The sequence below is a fragment of the Sitophilus oryzae genome, unplaced genomic scaffold (genome assembly GCF_002938485.1).
Source record: "Sitophilus oryzae breed Bouriz unplaced genomic scaffold, Soryzae_2.0 scaffold_482_pilon_pilon, whole genome shotgun sequence".
NCBI classification, from domain to species: Eukaryota; Metazoa; Arthropoda; class Insecta; order Coleoptera; family Curculionidae; genus Sitophilus; species Sitophilus oryzae.
The window spans coordinates 1,044,264-1,066,606 of record NW_022147065.1 but is presented as its reverse complement, the minus strand read 5'-3'; the positions used below and the strand labels follow the sequence as shown (position 1 = coordinate 1,066,606).

At 34.0% G+C, this 22,343-nt stretch overlaps 1 protein-coding gene across 1 annotated transcript in view; it reads left to right on the top strand.

Annotated features, from left to right (window-relative positions):
- The window catches only part of LOC115886323 (laminin subunit alpha-1-like), a 180,805-nt gene that overhangs the window by 7,123 nt on the left and 151,339 nt on the right, over window positions 1-22,343 (top strand). The gene's annotated exons all lie outside the window — the stretch shown is intronic.

Genomic DNA, 22,343 nt, shown 5'->3' with positions numbered 1-22,343 from the left:
TCTGAATTCGGTGTCAGGATCCTGTTTTGAAACGTCGGATTAGGAACCTATAATCCGGGCAAAAGTTAAATATAAAAGTTATCGTGTTTTTAGATGTCTATTGGCGAGTAATAAATTTTAGTAAACAGGGTCGGTCATAAGTTAAGGCACATTAAAATTTTATTTTTTTTAAATAAAACTCCCTGTATATTATTGCATATTTCAAGTCTTCCTTCAGATACACGCAAAAATTGAGATACACACAATATATCTCAAAACAACTGTTTCCGAGTTATTGAATCATTTGAGAAAGATCACTTAAACAATTCGATTTAATTAATTTCGATGTGTTCAGATTCATTTAATGACACCATTCTGGGGAAACTGTGATAGGTACTTAATAATATTAGACAAGTTCTCAGGTTAGCATTTACAGGTGTATAAAATGAGATTATATTAAGTCTGGAAATTACTAAAATTTTCGTTTAACATTTTAAAATCAAAACTTCATAATTCAGAAATGGTTGAATTTAGGTACATTATGTATATTACGACTATTGCTTAAAATTGAAGGAATAATTGAAATATGCAATAAAATACCGGCATCAGCGATGGCTATGAAATGAAGATGTATTGTCACTTTATATGCAAAGTTATATGGGGAATGTCACCGATGTTCATTTTCAAGCCAACTGACGCCAGTTTTTTTTATCATTCTGTTATATACTATTGTCAATGTGCATATCTTCGGAGAACGGAATGACCGCTAAAGCGTTTTCTTTATTACCAATGTCAGATTCGAATAGCGCGCCATCTTTGACGCTTAGCAAAAATCCCGGATGTAACAACGGTAATTACTAGAAATAAAAGAGAATGTTACAGTTAGTTCTGGAATGGAAATTAGGAATCGCTCGAAACGGTCAATTTTAAATAGAGTTTTGAAATTTTTTAAGTGTTTTATCGAGTGTTTTAGTTAAGGATCTAGGGGTGTCGTAACACTATACTATACACAGGTCGGTGCTATGTATGGGAACGCCTGATTATTGAAAATATACAAGATACGACAAAAGTTAAATAAAAGTTATAGAGTTTCAGATGTCTATTGGCGAGTAATAAATTTTAGTAAACAGGTCGGTCATAAAGTTGTGGTAACATTAAAATTCATTTTTTTTTTTTTAAATAAAACTCCTGTATATTATTGCATATTTCAAGTCTTCCTTCAATGCTATTGCAAAATTGAGATACACACAATGTATCTCAAACAACCGTTTCCGAGTTATTGACTTTGAAAGATCACTTAAACAATTCGATTTAATTAATTTCGATGTGTTCAGATTCATTTAATGATACCATTCTGGGAAACTGTGATAGATACTTTAATAATATTAGACATTAGTTCTCAGGTTAGCATTTACAGGTGTATAAAATGAGTTTATATTAAGTCTGGAAATTACAAAATTTTCAGTTTAACATTTTAAAATCAAAACTTCATAATTCGGAAATGGTTGAATTTAGGTACATTATGTGTAATACGACGACCATTGCTTAAAATTGAAGGAATAATTGAAATATGCAATAAAATACAGGGGGTTGCATTTAAAAAAGATAAATTTTGATATGACACAACTTTATAACTGACCCCGTATACTTAAATTTACTATTAGGTAATACACATTTAAAAGCCCTATAACTTTTGTATTTAACTTTTCGCGGTACCTTGTACATTTTACCTAATAATCGACCATTCCCTTACCTATCAGCGACCCTGTATACTTCCAGCACATCGCTTAAGAATCTATGGGTGGGCTCTGGCTAAACTGTTTTTGTTTGTAAAACTATTACAAGTAAATAAACTTTGCGTCAAAGAGTTTTGCATACTTGTGTCAGTTGTGTCTAAAACCTTGTCTACACATAACGTTTTTTACGATTTGTCTGTCAGTTTTATACCGGGTGCGTCTCAAAGTGGATCACCCTAAACTTTTTATTTTTCAGATAAAAAATGAGATTTGGTATGTTAGTATATGACATAAATTAGGATTGATTGATGTATTCAATTATTTTTTGATCACTTCCTATTTCACAGAAAATGACTACAACTTTTGATTTTTAAATGGTACCCTTGGTATTTTTTACTTTATTCGATAGAAAATGTCACTGAATAAAATGAGATAGTCGTTGGTGTGTTTCGAGTCAGATGAACCGCATGTTACAATTTCAAATAAGCCATATAAGAAAATGTCAAAAGTTGACATATGATATGTCATTCTATTCAGAGTGTCATTTTCTATCAAATTAAGTAAAAAAAAAACTAGGTACTGTTTAAAAATCAAAAGTTGTTGTTATTTCCGGTGAAACAGGAAGTGACCAAAAACATTTGAATACGTAAATCAATCCTAATTTATGTCATATACTAACATACCAAATCGTGCTTTTTGTCTGAAAAAATAAAAAAGTTATAGGGGTGAGCCACTTTTGAGACGCACCCGGTATAAAAGATCGCCTAGAAAACTTAAAATCAGTTTTACATTTCCGATTCAATTGAACAAATGCCATCTACATGCACATACCAAGGGTAAAAATCAAGTTTCAAAAATTATCCAAATGTCAAGTGTTTTTGTTTATTTAGGAAAATCTTATAAAAAGAAAAAAACTCTTATTTGTTATAGTGAAATATATTTCCAGAAACTGACAAAAATGAATTCATCACTTGTAGTTAGCTTATATTCTTTTTTCTTATTAACTTGGATTATTAGAAATAATGGATTACGTCTATTTCCTACTCTGAGGCGCTATGCAACATGTTTAGAGGATCAAGCAACTGGAGGTTTTTTGGTCCTACATACGGAGCTTTTCCGTAAGTTTCCGGTTCGGTCTCCTTAAGCTCGACGTTCTATCGTGTTTATCGTTTTCCGCGTTGAAAAAGTCGCTCGTCAAAACAGGGCTTTGGCGACGTGTTCGCCCAAAGCCGCCAGCTTTACTCTAGAAAAGCGCTACGTGCAGATGCCGTTGAGAGATCTATTGTTTATCCCTTCGATATGGTATCATTTCATCTTTTTATTGTTATAAACTTCCTAGATTTATGCATAAACCGAAAGCTCGATTGTTTACATTAAAGTTATTATTGTAAATATAGTATGCCCATGTGTAATTGAGAGAATGTAAGGGGGTGTCTATAAATTACGTGGAGCGTTTTGAGGATTTTTTTATTTTGCCCGAAAAAAAACGCGATATTTGCCGAAATTCCCTCTTTTCCCTACGTGAGACTTAGTGAGATTCGGCTTTACCCCCTCCCCTCTTGATTCTGTCATATAATTAATGGACATAGTTAAAAACAGCTTGTCCAAATTTGCATGTGTCAATCCTTGGACAACTCAAAATTTGCATGAAATTTCCTGTTTCCATCGCCGATGCACCATCCTGTATAGTAACCTATACAGCGTGAGTCTTAAATAAGTGCAAATACTTTCACGGTCCGTAGATTTCGATAAAAGAAACAAATTTTCTCTTTACAATTCTTCAAATAATTCCAAAATAACCCAATTATTCAAGTTTGAAAATTAAAAAAAAAATGATTTGGGTGAAGTTTTTTTTCACTTGAAATCACTTATAAAAAAACAACAAAACATCCAGTATATAGAAGCCTCCCCAAACACAAAATGATAAAAATTTCTCTGCGGAAATGCATCATTCTGTTTTTTCCGACTTTGGAATAACTGAATTCAGTTTCATGAAAACGTGTTCCTGCTTTACATTGTGAACACTTTTCTTATATAGGTATCAACTTAACCTAGAAGATAGATACTGTGATGTGTGATGATTTTGTTTTTTAACAAATGAAGAATAGTATCATTAAATATAAATACATTTTTGAATAAAACGTTTATATGAATTTCTCTATCAATAAATTTGATAGACTTGGTTATATCAATTCGTGTTCTCTTGGATTACTTAAATACTTACAAGTTTTGTAAAAAAATAAAAAGTAAAACACATTTTTTGAACACAGAAAAATAATATTAACTAAATAAAAATGGAAAAAATAGTTTTTACTACATCACAAGCAAATAAAAATTAATATTTAGCCAAGAGTCATCGTTCAGTTAAAATTCGAGATTTCTCTGGGAGGTGCCCAGCAGTACCAGGGGGGAGCCCGGCACACCCGGGCACCCCTGTAGTTACGCCAATGATTGTTACCACTTTTCATCTGGCTAGCTCGTGTGTCACGGCCTTAAATTTTTACTCCCAGCACGAGTAAAGAAGTTTCACTTCAAAAAGCTTTTATGACGTAGATATACAGGGAGGGTCACTGAAAACTTACAATGGCTATAATTTTTAAACCAAAAAAGATATCAAAAAAATAGAAAATACCGTTTCTATAATATCGGGGGGGAATACATATTACGTATTTTTTGAACCACCCCGACCTACCCCTTAGGAGGCACCCCTACTCACTTAAAAATCTTAAATGGCAACACACCACTTTTGGCATCTTTTTGGAAAGCTCATCAAAAATGCTAAATGATGAACATAAAGTTTTTAGGGTGAAATTGAAAAACTACCCTTACACGAACAATTAGGAGCATAAGTTACAAATTGGGACCCAGCTAAATGACGCAAATGAAGTATTTTTTAAACCACCCCACCCACACCTAGGTAGCACCCCCTCACTTCTAATCTCAAGATAGCGATACCCCACTTGTGACACTTCTTTGGAAAGCTAATTGAAATTGCTAAACGATGGTCATACATACTTCAACTTAATTACTGGTTAGTGACAAGAAATGTAGTGTGACAATTTGAAAGAAATTTAAAATGATAATTTATTTTAATAATTGCTGAAAATGACAGCCGTTTTGTTCCATACAAAAATACAAACGATTTTCAAATTCTCTCACTTTTTCATAAACCCCACAAGGAAAAGTCTAAAGGAGTGAGATCAGGTGACCTTGGCGGCCACTCGATTAGACCCCTTCTGCCAATCCATTGCCTTGGATAATATTTATCCAACCACCGCCTTGTGACAATAGAATAATGCGAAGGGGCTGCATCTTGCTGAAAGTGTATGAGGTCTTCATTAAGAGTTATAATAAATTTCTTTGTACCAGCTTTTTTTTTTTCTCGCAATGGTTCATGGATACAAAAATAATTCATTCTATTGATTTTGACACGTTTTGACATTTTGTTTTATTTTTAGGCTCTATTTTTTCGTTCTTTTTATGACAGTCGTTCAGCATTTTTTATACGCTTTCCAAAGAGGTGTCACAAGTGGGGTATCGCTATCTTGAGGTTAGAAGTGAGGGGGTGGTACCTAGGGGTGGGTCGGAGTAGTTTGAAAAAGCTCATTTAGCTGGGTCCCAATTTGTAACTTATGCTGAAAAAATTATTTTTCTCATTAATGTCCACCTAATTTTTCGTGTAAGGGGTAGTTTTTCAATTTCACCCTAAAAACTTTGATCATCGTTTAGCATTTTTCATGGGCTTTCCAAAAAGGCGCCACAAGTGGGGTGTTGCCATTTAAGATTTTCAAGTGAGTAGTGGTGCCGCCTTAGGGGTAGGTCGGGGTGGTTCAAAAAATACCTCATATATATTCCCCCTCGATATTATAGAAACGGTATTTTTTATTTTTTTGATATCTTTTTTGGTTTAAAAATTATAGCCAAGTTTTCAGTGGCCCACCCTGTATTATACAGGGTGTCCCAGAAATAAGTGCAAATATTTTAAGAGGTGGTAGATCTCGATAAAAGAAACATATTTTCTCTTTATCGTTTTTCAAATAAGTCCAAAATAACGGAGTTATTTTACTTTGAAATTTTCCAAAAAAAAAAAATATTTTTTGCTAAAATTTTGAGAACCACTGGATCTTTTCTGGATTTTCTTTCTTGTAAATTTAATCTAATACCTATCTTGCCATATTATCAAGAAATTATATTTTTTAACAAAAAACTAAAAAAATTTCCAAAAAATTTTTCAAAAAATTTCGAATTTTGAAATTTTTTTTTTTCGCGAAAAAAGCCTAATAGGCGTTTTTCTGCGGTTGAACTATACTACCAGTTAAAATATTTGCACTTATTTCTGGGACACCTTGTATTATCAATGTAAATAATTTGGGTACATAGCGAAATCTAGACTTTCGATTTTATCCAATATAAAACAAAAGTATAATAAATTCTTGTTTTATGTGCTTTTAAGAGCAAATTTATTATTCTTATCGGGCAAAAAGAAGAGCGAAGCCTACTTGACTTCTGGTGGCATCCTTAATCTCCGCTTGAGCTTCAGAGTGCCTAGCGGTACGTGCAGATGTTGACGGGATCTTTGTTTATTCCCTTCACGACGGTATTTTTAGATTTTTAATTTTTTTCGCTCGCCAGTTATGTAGAAAACCAACAAACATTTACGAAAAGAGATTTGTTTTGTTTCCTTTTAATTACTAAGAGTAAACAAAGCCAAATTGATTTTAGTATTATTTTTACTTAGAACTTTGTATTGAAAGAAATAAACCGTTCTCTAGTATTTTTTTTAATGACATGAAATACCGTATGATAGAAATAAACGGCGTCAAAGACAGCTGGGGAATGACAATTGATGATAATTTTGGCGAAGTCAAGCCCTAGACGTCATGCATTTACTAGGCCCGTGCACCTCTTTATTTTTTAATGACGCTTTTATAGTCTTAAGAAAGTTGTAATTTATTTTTGTGTGTAAAAAATATTTTTCAATAGCGTTCAACTTAAAATTCGAGATAACGTGATTTTTTGGTAATAGATTTATGTGGAAATGTCAAATTCTTTTTAATCTTTCTATAATTAGTATTAATTTTTTACAAGTTTTATTTAAATTTTTAATAAATAACGTCTAGGGCTTGACCTCGCCAATATTATCATCGATGTCATTCATCAAGTTAGCATGAGTATACTTATGAAGAAACTCAATCATATTTAAATCTAGAATGCCACTCTATCTAAAGAAGAAAACATTCGACCAATGTGTACTATCAGTCATGGCCTATGCATGCGAATTAGAATTTTTTTAGACTTCTCAGATCAGGGCTTGGAACACCCTCAAAAAGGAAATACCACTCCTGCAACTCCCAGTGGATGATATGCCAAGAATGTATAACTTTGAGAAACACCTCAATGTAGTATTGAGCAATAAAAAGGAAGAGAGAAACGTCTGCTCAGCAGTTAAAAGACCGTACCATAACTTGGTATACTGATGCTTCCAAAACCAATGCGGGAACAGGGATCGGAGTGTTTGGGAACTAAATACTCCGAACCAATAGGCACCTACACTAGCATCCTACAGGCAGAAATCTACGCTATCGAAAGATGCATACAACTTATCTTAGATAGGATCTATCGGAAACAAGAAATAGCCATCTTATCTGATAATCAAGCAGCATTAAAAGCGATCAACCCAGTATCAATCAATTCGAAATTGGTCAAAGAATACATAGATAAGCTGAATAAATTAGGCAAAGAAAACAAAGTCCTTCTACTCTGGTTGCCTGCTCACCAAGGGATAGAAGGCAATGAAAAAGCAAATGATCTAGCTAGGAGCGAACATCACTCCACTAATAATAAAAGGAGCGAACACTCCACTAACTCAACCAGAACCGTTCTGCTTCCCAAGTGGTAACCAACTAAAAGCGGAACTCAAGAACATGGAAGACTACATCCACAACCTGGAATGAGAATCTTGCAACAGTCTAAGACACTCGAAGAAGTTTCTGAGAGCTTACGACCAAGAAAAATCAAAGATCTTCCTGGATTTAAGTAAGAACAATCTTCGGATTGTCACGGGGTTTTTAACAGGACACTGTCTCCTCAATGAACACCTCAGTAGTTTGAAACGTTAAGAAGAAACGGCGAATGCAGATTCTGTGGGGAAAATGGGAAAACATCAGAACACCTCATCACTGAGTGCGCCGAGACGTCAACCATTCGTGTCATGGTCTTTGGTACGACTGATATTGGAGCTGGAGAACTACCCTCTGTAAAACCGTCCCAGCTACTGGCTTTTGTCAAAGCCCTGGGACTGTATAATGAGTCATAACTCGAGAAAGGGGAACACAATAGATCTGTAAGGTCGCAGTGATTAACCCCCTTCCCACTCATTCTAAAATGCATGCGAAACGTGGACATTTCAAACGGTCGCACAACGTTCAGTGGAACAAAATGTGCTGTGAATAACCAAGAATAGAGTGGATACGATAAAAGACTCAGATAATAGATGTCATCCACAGAGTCAAATCCCTCAAATGGCAATGGGCAGGACACCTGCATGGTATCCACGAGGAATTAAGAGACCTACAGGAAGACCGAATCTGAGATGGGTCCATGATATTAGGAAATTAATAGGGATAACTTGCACTATGCGGGCCATAGCCAACAATAGACAACAATGGGCCCAACTTTTTATTCTTAATCTAAGGACCCAACTACAAAGAGAGTATGTGAAAAAGGCCACACCATAATAATTGGAAATTGTTGAATAAAAAAATGATGATGATGTCATTCCTCGGTCATCTTTGATGATTATTATTCGTAAATATTAACCGAGCTGAAAATTTTCGTCAAACCGAAAAAAAATTGTCAGAAATATGACGGAAAACAGAAATTTTAGATTTTATTTTTTACGAGTATATTTTGACAGTTAGAAAAAATGTTTAAACGTATTCTCCTAAAGAAGCTTAATCTCAATCATCATCTTTTGGTCACATGAAAAAATACTCATGACGTTTCGTTTTCCTGGAACCATCATCATTTTGTTTTTTAATGCAGACCTGAATATACGGTATGATGGAAAAAACAAAGTCAAAGATGGATGCGGAATGACAATCGATAATAATTTTGGCGAGGTCAATTTCTAGACGTCATTTACTAAAAATTGACAAAAGACTTGTCAAAAATTAACACTGATTATATAAAGATTAAAAAATGATAGAACGTTTCCAGTAAGGTCCGACCGAACCTAGATTTTTAATCTCGGCCGAGACCGAGACCGAGAGAAAAAAAATCTCGGCCGTCAACGAGACCGAGACACGATGCAATATTTATTTAATAGTTTATTATATGAAAAAACATCTGATAGTAATGAATGAAAACGTTATTTTAATGCAGAAACGGGTTTATTGGGATTTATAACTATAAAATTACTAATACAAATAAAACTACTTTTTTTAGTCTATGTTATAGGTTAAAAGGGTAATTTTTTAGCATTACACCCTTTCAAACTATGCAGTGTTTTATCATATTCTTCATGATATACTCTGACAGCTTGAGCGCTTTAAGATCGCGCGATTAACACACTGAAAGAAGCTACAGGAACTACCATCAAGGCCAAGACTGCGCTACAGCTCGAAGACTGTGGCCAGTGTAGATAGAAAAAAAACAAAACAACTACTAGAGCACAAAAAGAATCTAGTACGCATAATTGTACGCCCAAACCAGAGAGCACTTGCCGTGGAATACCGACGCTGGAATACCGACGCTTTAAAACTTTAGGATAAGGTTTTTTGGAGGGACTACTAGATGAAGCAGCAGAAACCAACATCAGCGACATCAGGAACTTTGCAAAGAGCTGGAAGTGCTTTAACGCAAAGAAAGAATGAGAGGAAGGGAGGTTTGTTACAATAATACAGGAGTATGGCAATGGGCCTAAGGCCTCCGAGTGAAGGATCTAACATGATCCCAAACCACAGCAACTTAACCTAACCTAAACTTCATCATATTCTTTCTAAATAGCTATTTGCTTGTTGGTGGTGTAGACTAGAAATTTATAAGCTACTGTTTTCAGAACTCTGTATGGAGATGAATAATAGCAATAATAACACACAACAATTTTTCGAGAGTTGAATTTGACACCCTGTATATTGGTAAATATTTACTTCTTCCAGACATAAGTTCTTAAACTCACACCTTACGGACATTAGGGAGTAATTTCAAAATATCCTGATAAATGATTTTATAGCTTTAATTTACGATTGATTTTATTCTTAATTAAGAGGTCATCAATCTACAGGCCACAACGACTGTTTACGTTGCCAAATAGCCAGTGTGACCTTTTCCATCTTGGAACACCTGCAACGATTAAATAGTTTTGCATTGTATAATTTCGTCAATGTCCTAACAGATGTGCAGAATTATGAGTAATTTAGCCAATATCTCGACAGTAAGATGTAGTAAATATCGATTTATCTGACATTGTCATTTATTTTAAAACAGCATTGCTTTAGTAACAATAGATAGAGGGTGTCTCAATCTTAGATTATATTATTTTACTCTGAGGTCCCAATATTCCGCGAACGTAGAACTACCGCGTAGAATGTAGAATGTTTAGGAGAGGAGTTGTTAATAACCGCGATCTTGCAGATCTGTTGTGTGTTGCCATTTCTTGAGTTATAACGAGTTATAATTAATCATACAGTCTCAGGGCTTTAACAAAAGCCAGTATCTGAGACAGCTCTCCATTCCATCCTCGACATCAGCCGTACTAAAGTTCATGGCACGAACGGTTGTCATCTCCGCGCACTCAGTGATAATGTGTTCTGATGTTTCCCCATTTTCCCCACAGAATCTGCATTCGCCGTTGTTTCTCAGTTTCAGCCTACTGAGGTGTTCGTTCAGGAGAGTTTGTCCTTTTAGAAACCCCGTGACAATCCGAAGATTGTTTTTACTTAAATCAAGGAAAATCTTTGATTTTCTCGGTCATAAGTTCTGAGGAACTTTTTCGAGTGTCTTAGACCGTTGGAGGACTCCCATTCCAGGTTAAGGATGGAGTCTTCCAGGTTCTTCGGTCCCGTTTTTAGTTGGTAACTACTGCGCATTTTTGGAATCAAAATAAGTTCATTGGAGAGAATTGACCTCTATTCAAAAGTGCTTCGTTTCTCTGTTAGAGATATTTAAGATATTTTAAGGACCTTTATTTCTATTTGAATAAATAGTGGCGGATATATAAAAAGTAACGAATCCCAATACTAAATTGACTTTAAGGCGTCTAAAATAATTTTCGGAGATAAGATACCTCATAAATATAGTTTCGGCTGTATTTCGCACGATTCTCAACATCTGCCATAGAACCCGAGGCAACACGATATTTTCTGAAGATAGCTGATTGGCCACAATTCCCTCGTTCGCATACTATGGCCTATAGAATACAATAATCTTAGCTCTTATTAAAAAGGGAAATTGCCATTTCGAACCTTTCAACTGTACACAAAAATTATAAATGTATAAAATAACTAAACACGTAATAATAGTTCCACGAAAATAACAACTGTTATTTCGTATATATACTTTTTTATTTTAAAAAGTCTACCAACAAAAAGTTAAAATGTCAATTATAAGGTGTAAAGTATTCTTCATATCACTTTAGCTTTAGGCATTTAAGTGTTTATAAAAAAATAAATGAATTCGTATACAGGTTGTTAACTGGACAGTTACTTAGAGGGGAATAGAATGGCAACACTGCCTATTGAGAAGGGATGCACTTAGGGTTTTCTGCCGACTCGTCCCGTCCGTCGTCGCGTCGCGTCTTCTATCGACGAGCGGGCCGAGGTTGCCATATTTCAACCATTAAGCTCTTGCCGCGAGCCAAATTAACAACCTGTATATTCTTTGTTCAGCAATCATTCAACGCTAAGGTTCAACCTTAGGGTTCAACGTAATGTCATATTGTCATTTCGTAAACTATTGTACATTGTTTCTAGCAATTGTCATTTGGTTTGAGGTCATAATTTTATTGAAGGATATTTCGTAAATTTCTGCACATTATTTCTTGCAACGTTTCTGGCAAATATTTCTGGTAATTGTCATTTGAGTTGGGGTTATTTTTTTTAGTTTCGATATTTTTATTGGCGGTTATCGATCAATGTCAAAATTATAAATTAATCAATTGTGCGTTTTGGAAACAAAATTCAATATACAGGGTCACTGATTGCTAATATGTATAGGAACGGCCGATTATTAGGTAAAATAAACGAGGTGCCGCAAATAGTTTAATAAAAGTTATAGGGTTTTTAAATGTCTATTAGTGTGGTTCTCACTATAAGCGTTGGATAAGGACAATTTATGGATCTGTCGCATATTGTGTTAATAACATTCAGTTTTTCTCTGTGTGAGCATATGTTACTTCCCTCTTAATAAAGGAAAAAGTTAAAACAGCGTAGTTAAAAATTTTTTGAATAATAAAAAAAAATTCAAATGACTTATTAGATATATACTTATTTTCACAGTAAGTAGAAAGTGAAATTATACATTATAATGTATAAATGTAAAAAAAATATAGATATATAACTCTCCTAATAGTTAATAAATATAGGTAATCATAAAATCTAATAATGAATAATTTTTACCCAAACTCGAGTCAATTTAATAATTATTTATGTAGTTTTATATTTCATGTCTGTGTTTTCATTTTGCATTGACACAGATCTGATAAGCTTAAAGCATGTATCTCGGAAACTCATGTAGAGTTGATACGCGTTCATCATCTTTTTCCTGACATTGAGGAAATAGTTTCGATTTCCTGGTGGAAAATGTATAAGCTTACTCCATTCTACTATAGCTCCGATATTAGCCATAAATAATTCATATTTTTTCTCGGCTTTATTTTTTTCCAATATTGAACTTCAACGTGGCATGGCAGCAGGAGAGAAAAGGATTTATGGGATAGATAAAATAATTCATATTTCTCAAAGTAGATAGTTGCTATTACTAATTTAGGATAAAATATTAGTTATTAACCTTTAGTTAAAGGGAAATTAAAACAACTTTGGGTGCACGTCATCAATGACACCATGCGTCGTCTTATGGAGTTTGCTGGTGGTCGTATTATGATGTGCAACCAAAGTTATTTTAATTTCCCAGAATTATACAGGGTCTCAGAAATAAGTGCAGATATAATGGCTTTTGTGTCGTTCGTATACGATTAATCTGATTTTGTCTTGATGTTCCGAGTGAATTCCGATAAACACGTTGGTATTTTCTTTTATGTGAGCTCAGTATAACCATGTTGTATAAGCTTACTCCATTCTACTATAGCTCCGATATTAGCCATAATACCTCATAAGGAATAATTTTACCCAGTTTGGTTCTCATTGAAAGGGTAAAACAAACAGTATGTATTAATTAATAATAAAATATATAAAGGGAGATTTGTCTCTTGTAATGGTGTACATTAATAACAGTAAACTAAAATGGGATACTAATTATTATAAGATAGACAAGCAAATTACAATTTATCCAATATGCCACGGGTTTCATTTGCCTATAAAAAACAATTTTTACAAAAACACAACGAAATATTTTTTTTTACAAAAAGTACAAACGAAATATTTAAAAGAATGTTTTTTTTATTGAAACTACTTCGTAATATGGCAATATTAAGAGTTATTTTTTAAATATATGTAGTGAAAAATAAATATAAAAATCTGGTATGCGTAAAAATAATTAATGTGGTTTATTTCTGGAATTACAGTGAATAAAAATAATATGTTGAATATGTATAATGTAGGAGGTGGCAACACTGCACGGTTTAGATACACCGTAGAGAAATCTCCAGGAAATAAACAAGTGGCACTAAAAAGTTTTTTAAAATTTCCCGGAAAATGTCAAGAAAAATATAAAAATGTTAACATTTTTGTCGCAAAAAAACCTCATAGGTGTGTTCCTGGAGCCTAAATATACTACCAGTTAAAATATCTGGGACACTCTGTATAGAATCTAAATAGAAAATAACAAATTAAAGAGAAGCGAAAAATATAGACATATGGTTAGTAATAATTCTGAGGAAATAGATAATAGATCGGTAGATAAAATCAATTTTAATTTTACTACTTATACCATAGACAAGCTTTATTATTACATAAACAATAATTAACAACCACGGTGTTGAAGCCATAAAAGTAAATAAGTCTTTTAGTTACCTTTTAGTTATTTTACATTGCGTATATTAAAATTTATACAAGGTGAATGCCGCACCTTGTGTATTTGCAATGCTTCTATGACTTCAAATAGTTTCAAAAAATGTGTATTATGCAAATATACTAAGACCGCCAAATTTAATAATAAGAAACACACAATCGCTGAGGGGATGTCGACCAATGATGAATAAGTTAGCTTATATTTCTACTGCCGGGCAAAATCTTAGAACTTGGCTAGAACTTCTTAACTGACATTGAAAAACTTTCAAAGGCGTTCGATTGTGTACATTTTAATATATTCTGGAAAAACTTGTTTACTATTACTTCAATGACCAAAGTTTAAAATTATTGCATTGTTATCGAATTAATAATAACATATTTAAAGCGAAATCTGTCTCTTGTAGTGCGTAGCAGGGCTCGTTCCTTGAAGCACTCTTCTTCTTTATCTACACATACATACATACTGCCATTACTCGCTGACGAGTATTCGACACGCATCAGAAGATGGTCACGCAAGGCGTTTCCTTTCATGAGCTTTTCTGTGACTGAAAAGCCCGATATGTGATGTTATTTGCCTACCGCACTCCGGACATTCAAAAATCTCATTGCTTCGTTGCCTCCACTTTTTGGTTGTCGCTGTTAACTGAGTTTACAATTCTTCTCCATTGAGTTCTATTGTGAACTGCTTCTTCACACTCATTCTGCATGTTAATCCCCTTTAAGTTTTCGTGGAAAATGTCCTTGTACCTTTTGAGTTGTCCACAGCTCAAAACGTGACCAGCCCATCTTAAGCGGGATTTTGTAACCATGACTTCAATACTCTCGCAGTTAGCTTTTTCAAGGACCGATACGTTTGAGACATGATGGAACCACCGGGTTCTTAAAAGTTGTCTGAGGTGTCTCTGTTGCAACTTGTTTAATGCATTCCTGTGTCGGCGGTACGGTACCCAGGTTTCGCTCCCATATAACATGGTGGGGATTATAATTGCTCGGTACACTGCAAGTTTCGTTTTTGTACTCAAGTCATGATTGTAGAAAACCCTGTCTTTTAATTTCCAGAATGCTCTTGAGGCGTTGCTAATCCTGTGCTGAATTTCAGAGACGATATTGGCCTTTTCTGAAATCAAACTGCCGAGGTAATTGAATTCCGCTACATATTCCAATAGTTCTTCTCCGATTTTTATAGCATTGTTGTGATCTTCCCGGAAAGTGCACATGATTTTGGTTTTGTCGATGTTTAGCTTAAGGCCCAAAGCCTCGTATGCCCAGGTATATGTGTTTAACATTTCTGGTTTAACATTACTGTCCACTATGATGGAGAGCGCTGCCATGAAAATGTTCAATAGGAGAGGAGCTAAGACACATCCCTGTCTAACTCCTGTATTTCTTAGGAAGGGATCGCTCAATGATCCATGATGCGACACTCTTGACTTGTTGTTATTGAGGCTTTTACACACTGTAAGAACACTGGGTACTCCGAACTTAATCGAATCATAATTGCCCAAAGTGCATCTCTGTTCACAGAGTCGAAGGCTTTTGTTAGGTCGATGAATGCAACATAAAGTTTAGACTGCTGCTCTTTTACTTTTTCCTGTAGTTGGCGTATGGAAAATATGGAATCGACGGTGCCACAGAAAAATCTGTCTCTTGTAGTGCGTAGCAGGGCTCGGTGCTTGAAGCACTCCTCTTCTTCATCTACACTAATGATTTGGGAAAGGCAGTCTCTGGGTCTGATTGTGCTGTTCGCAGATAACACAACCATACGGAAGAGTAATTCTTTTCCAAAATAACTGAGGCAGAATATGAAAGACATCCCGGGCCAATGATGATTTCTGAGTACCCTATCTCTTTAAATAATTCAAAATTTGCAAATGTAATTTTCACACGGAAAAAAATAGATTTGGATATTGATCCTAAGGCAATTTAAAGCATTTTTAACAATATCGCTAGGTACTTGACCTAAAATAACCATGTTGAGGAGAACTCAAAAAGACTACAAAAATCTTATTTGTCATAAGAAATCTTCTTCTAATTTCATGCGACCTACACACATCCAACTTAGTCGACCCTACGAACGAAGTCACTACCCAATTTCACAATAAATTATTTATTTGTAATCCTCAGTTGAATTTCGCTTCCTACAGGTATACATAAAACAGGTATACAAAGTAGAAAAAATGGCTTGCCCTTGCATTATCGTTACCTATTATTTTTACGAGAAAAACTAGCTTAACAGAGAAATTCAGCCTTTTTTGTTGTACTCGCCCAACTGGCACACGATTTACAATTGAACTATGGTTATTTAAAAGGAACCAAGCGACATATTGACAAAATTAAGTTAAAAGTGCCAAAAGACAGAGGACGGTTTAATTTACGTTGCCTTGAAAGGTCTAACTGCTACCGCTACTACAATGCTATCTTTCAGCCAATGAATCAAATGACACGTAAGAAAACTGAAAATTCCACATTTCTATAAAGGGAACAAGGGGAATAATTATGTTTACATTATTCATAAATGGTCACTTGGATCCTTTTATATTTTATCAATTTTATTACAGGGAAAAAAATCGAGCAGAAAATTTTGATATAAAATTATAGCACGGTAAATGTATTATCAACTGACATAAATGCATCTGCTGTTACTTAGTTTAATCAAAAATTTAGATTTTGTTGTAGCATTGGGACTTATAATTTGTAAACAAGCTCTTCCAACAATCATTGCAAAACTGAATGGAAACGTTGTAGTAAGTAGTACTACAAAAAGTTGTAGTAAAATTGGCTGAGGGATGGCGTAGTTATTGAAAACGTTGTAGGGCAGATTGTGACAATTTTATAAAGTCATCGGGAAAGAGAAAATATGGCGGTCGATTTGTGATCGTGCTGTAAAGGCAAATCAAACATGAATTAAGTACGCTACATGCCGCTACATGTTGCGCTTGGATCTACAGGGGATGTCCGGTCTCGGAAAAGTGGAGTATGACAAAATTGTTGCCGAATTTCGGAAAAATAAGACTCATAAGTGGGACAGTAAACAGTGTAAGGGGGTGAAGGGAAACTGAGGTTAGGAGACATCATTTGGAGTAGTCCGCGACGGCATCGATTTCTAAAAGCGAAAATTTTCTCTGCAATATGTGGTATTGGTTAAGAGCGTATTGTTGTAATATTACTATAAAAGTATTTAAGATTTGCCAATAAGCAATTTAGATTTCACTACAATTTGTAGTTTTGGTTAAGATCGAAGATGATATTTTTACTATAGGAACGGAAATATTGCCGATATGCAGATTAAATTTTACTACAATCTTTGAGGAATTATTACTTGATATACAATTTATGACCCTGTATAATACTTTACCATATTAAAACCCTCTACAAAATTATGAACTGCTTTTGCAACTTTTTAACTACAAAAAAATAGTAAATATTGCTACAACTTGTATTTATAAAAGTCCAATATACCACTACAGTTTGTAACAAAAGATTTTACAATTGTAGCATTATTCACTACATTTTTATTTTCATATAGATGTGTTGTTGATATGGTGTCATAGTTGTTTTGATGTTGATTTTTTTTTGTATTTAAAGTAATACTACCTATAAAAGTTTTGAAATGAGTGAAAGATCCCAGCGACTATTACAGCAAGCACTAGAATAAAACCAATAATTCTAAAAAGCAAAAAGAGAGAACCATTTTATAAATATAAATTCTTTTAAATAAAACGTTTGTCGTTGGTGTTTGGTTCCATGCAAAAACCTAAAACTTATGATTGGCTATTTATTCAAAAGAAGCCATCAGCCAAAAATACTTACAAACTCAAGTTTCTGACTGTATGAAACTACTAATATTGGACGTAGGGTAAGAAATGACCAGTCTGACAACACCCAATCTAAAAATTTGAAGATCTGACCACCCATTATTTTACTGAAGCATTATCCTAGACCTCCAATGTCTCAAAACTTCAATTTGGCGCTTGATACTGTTTAAATAAAAATAGTCAAATTATCAGATGACAACGATTTTTCATTCAACCTAAATGGCCACTGTATAGCCGGTATAAGTCTCTTTATTTTTCTTCTTTTTCAGCTCTTTTGCTATCTACATTTGTACTCATATCTCTTAACTGATACTAGTATTTTAATGTTCTAATATTTTTATTTCCATATATATAGTCATGTTGTTGACGTATTAATCCCAAACTGTTTCGTCTGGTAAGCGTATTTTATTATTTTGAATTGTTAATCTTCGAACCTAGTAAAAATTATAAAAATTGAAAATTACCTAATGAAATTAAGAAGTCGTTCAACAAACTTGAACTCTATAGGTACATAATATAAACACCCTATATATCGATACTAAAACTAATTTTATTGATTATCGGGCGTATTAGCCACATTCTCGTAACGTCGTCGGTAATGATATGTTCGGAAACAGATTGGAATCGAAGATGATCGTACCGCCGCGTAAAAGTTAATGTGCATCATTTTCAACGTTTCAAAGTTATTCGGTATGAATTTCTAATGTTTAGGCATTTTCAAAGGGGGTCAAGTGGCCGAGATAACGCTCCGCTAATAAAATATCTTCTAAGCGGTGCCCGGCTTCGAGCAGGAAGAGATTGGCAGTTAAACGGCCTCTGGTCGGACTGACTGACTACTGGCAGAGCCAGACACGATTTTCTATTTTTACGGTTCAAATCACTTTGCTTTTATTGGAGATGGGTAAAGGTGATCAATCTCAAGTGGTTACTGAATTAAAGATACGTCATCAAAATTTTAAAATTTGTAGTCACTTAAAGACTATAATCTTAAACGTAATTATAATAATGACAGTATCCCGTTTAAGGTAGATGTAGAATTTGTTGGAGGGAAGAATCACCGCGACCGAATAGATCTATTGTGCCCCTCTGTCTAGAGTTATAACTCATCCTACAGTCTCAGGGCTTTGATAAAAACCAGCAGACTCACCTGTGAAAGTCATTTATTTCTGAGCTACGACCAGCCCGTTGTTTATAATAGACTAGTAATATATTGTTTTAAAACAGAATGAGATCATAGTACAAAAAAGCAATTACACGATATTCTTAGTTGAATATTTCTATTTATATAATGTGTTCCTTATATGGTCAAACCGTTATTCAAATAATTTTCATTAATAGTCGATTATAAGTGTTTACTGTGAGTCAAATTTACCTTGGACAAGTGTCATCAAAATAAACTAGTAGTATATTGAGATGGTATCCTATACAGATAGGTTTGTCTTTTAAGTGAAATTTTCCAAATTAAATATGTGTTCGATTGCAGTATTTCTGGTGTAGGCGGTATGAATAATAATTTAAGTAGGCCCAACTATTATGTACTGGGTGTCCCATTTTGGTTGAAATCATACGGTATCTCGGTTATTAGTAGAGATGGATGAGGTTTGCACAAACCTGTCCCACTTTTTGTCAAACGGAAGATGCTGTAAATAAAAATTTCATAGCCCTCTTCGTTTCTGAGCTACAGGGTCGTTTCGAAAATTTTGCAATTAGGGACAACCCCCGTATCTCCGTTATTGTGGATGATATCTAAAAGGTGAAAAGTGATTCTTGTAGAACTTTTTACGTAGAATACAGTGGGATAGTCTATTTTTCTACGAAAAAAATATTTTTGAAAACATGCATGAACTAAAGTTATGTTTTTTCAAATGGAACGCCCTATATATTTCTAAATCATATGGTCCGTCTTGCTATGAGCTTTTCAAAAATATATATCACTCTATATTTTTTTTTCACTATTTGCTGCAATATTTAAAATAAATATATCATTTTCTTATTAGGAGGCCGTGATAAATAACAAACAAAATCAAAATGGTATTTACTAAAATAGTCATACACATATTAAAATTTTATTTGGGATTGATATATTTTACTGTTACTACTAAATCTCTGAATATGTTTTTCTTTTTTTTATAACTCAATTTATTAAAACGTAATGGGGTTTGCAAATATCTATATATTATAGGTTTGTTCTCACAGCGTGTTCCCAACATGTTTGTGACTTTTTCCAAACCGGTGTTAATGCGCAGGTCTCAAATAATGCAGTTTTTTATCGATTTCAAACTGTCTGTGTGAACAGCGAATCCCCTACTCTTCTGTTTTTTTATCTAATAATACCACTAATTTTAACTCCTACGTAATACCTAATAAATAAAGAAGAAAACGAACGGGGAATTAACCAAAGACATCTTTTAATGTTTTTGGTTTTGTTCATTTTAATGTTTTAATGATTTGTAATTTTGATTCTTGGGCCTGACCCACCCGTTCCTCCATCAGCTCTTCTAGGTCTGTGTCTGTTTTACCCTATTGCGCATGATTATCTGTTGGAAATATGTTTCTTACAGCTGTGAGAACAAACCTTATAAAAGCTTGCATTATTAGCTATACATTATTAATTTTGGTATATTAGGTATGCCATGGTAAACATTTTCCAGGTGCTCGACATTGTTGTAGTTGTCACGATATATTTCATATTAATTTCAAAAATCCCCAAAATCAGAAATCGGGAACGGAAAAATCTGGGAATCAGAGAGGCCATCATCCATCGATCGTCAATTGGTTCCATTTCATTGATTTGAGAAATGATAATTTAACAAAATTCTAATAATTTCAAAGTTGTGAGGGGGAGCCCCATCTTGCTGAAAGTTCTATATTTCACGTAAATTAGCTAAAGGAATATCTAAAAGTTCCGTTACGATAGCTCCCAAGATTTACAAATAGTGGTAGAGAGTTAAGTTTCCCTAATATATAAAGAATTTATTAGTGTCTCCCAAAATAAAACAAGAGACAGCAGTATACTTTTAATAATTCTTTAGTTTGTTTTATTATCAATTATGGCCAAGGAAATTAATGTTAGTGTAAATACATAGTATAGATAAGCACGATCGAAAAAAAACGGCGTATGTGTTACGGTTCACTTGTAATAGATAGAGTCTATCACAAGTGGTTCACTTGTGATAGACCCTATCAGTTTGTAACACCCCCAATAACTTTTTTATTTTTTCAGATATAGAAATTAGATTTGCTACATTAATACATTTATGTCAATAAATCAGGATTGATAGACGTATTCAAATAGAGACAGACGTATATAAAGGAATTTTGGTGCCTTACCGCCGGCACACGAACGCATTAAACAAGTTGCAACAGGGACACCTTAGACAACTGTTAAGAATCAAATGTTACCACCATGTATCAAACGTATCAGTCATTGAAAAAGGTAGCTGCGAGAGCGCTGAAGTCATGATTACTAAATCCCGCTTAAGATGGGTTGGCCACGTATGCAGGATGCGACAAAATCTCCTACCGAAATCTCTTCTTTATGATAAGCTTGTTGAGGGTAAGAGGAAACCGGGTGGACAACTGAAAAGATATAGGGATATTTTCCATGAGAACTTAAAGGGGATAAGCATGCAGAATCAGGAGGAGGAAGCAGCGTACAATAGAACGCAATGGAGAAGTGTACACTCAGTCAACAACGACTACCAAAATGTAAGGAGGCAACAAAGTAATGAGATTTTTGAATGTCCGGTGTGCGGGAGAGAGATAACATGGCTATTGGGCTTTTCAGTCACAGAAAAGCTCATGAAAGAAAACGCCTTTCGTAACCATCTTCTGATGCGTGTCAAATACTCGTCAGCGAGTAATGGCAGTAAGTAAGTAAGCATGTTCGCCAGCTTTCTCGTTGCCTCGGGTCCCAGATTGGATATATACAGGATGAGTCTTAACTAAGTGCAAATATTTTAGGGGTAGTATTTTTCAACCCCAGAAACACATTATGAGCTTTTTTTCGCAAAAAAAAAGAAAATTTTTCAATTTTTTTTCAGTTTTTAGTTAAAAATCATCATTTCTTGATTGTATGGTAACATAGGTAGTAGATTATTAATTTACAAGAAAGAAAACCCAGAAAAGATCCAGTGGTTCTCAAAATGTAAGCAAAAATTATTTTTTTTTAATTTTCAAAGTAAAATAACTCGGTTATTTGGACTTATTTGAAAAACCGTAAAGAGAAAATATGTTTATTTTATCGAGATCTATACCAGCTCTGAAAACATTTGCGCTTATTTGAGACTTATCCTGTATACTGAATACTAGTTGTTATACTTCTTTGTTCTGATATGTATCTGCCTTCCCATTATAAATATATATATTTTACAAAGACCATATTATGTAAACCATCATATAGATATAAGAAATTAATTTTCAGTTGCTTAACTCTTCACGAACAAAAAAATTAACTTTATTATACATGATTTTGATGTATGTTCTCTCGTGCATTTCCTTGTACTTACATAAAGAATATTCGGTTAAAAATTGTTTTTGGCCATCCAATGAACCGTAAAATAATCAATTAATTGAGGACAGAGAGGGATCAAGAGGGCGGCACGTTAAAAGAATTCTTCAGCGATCGC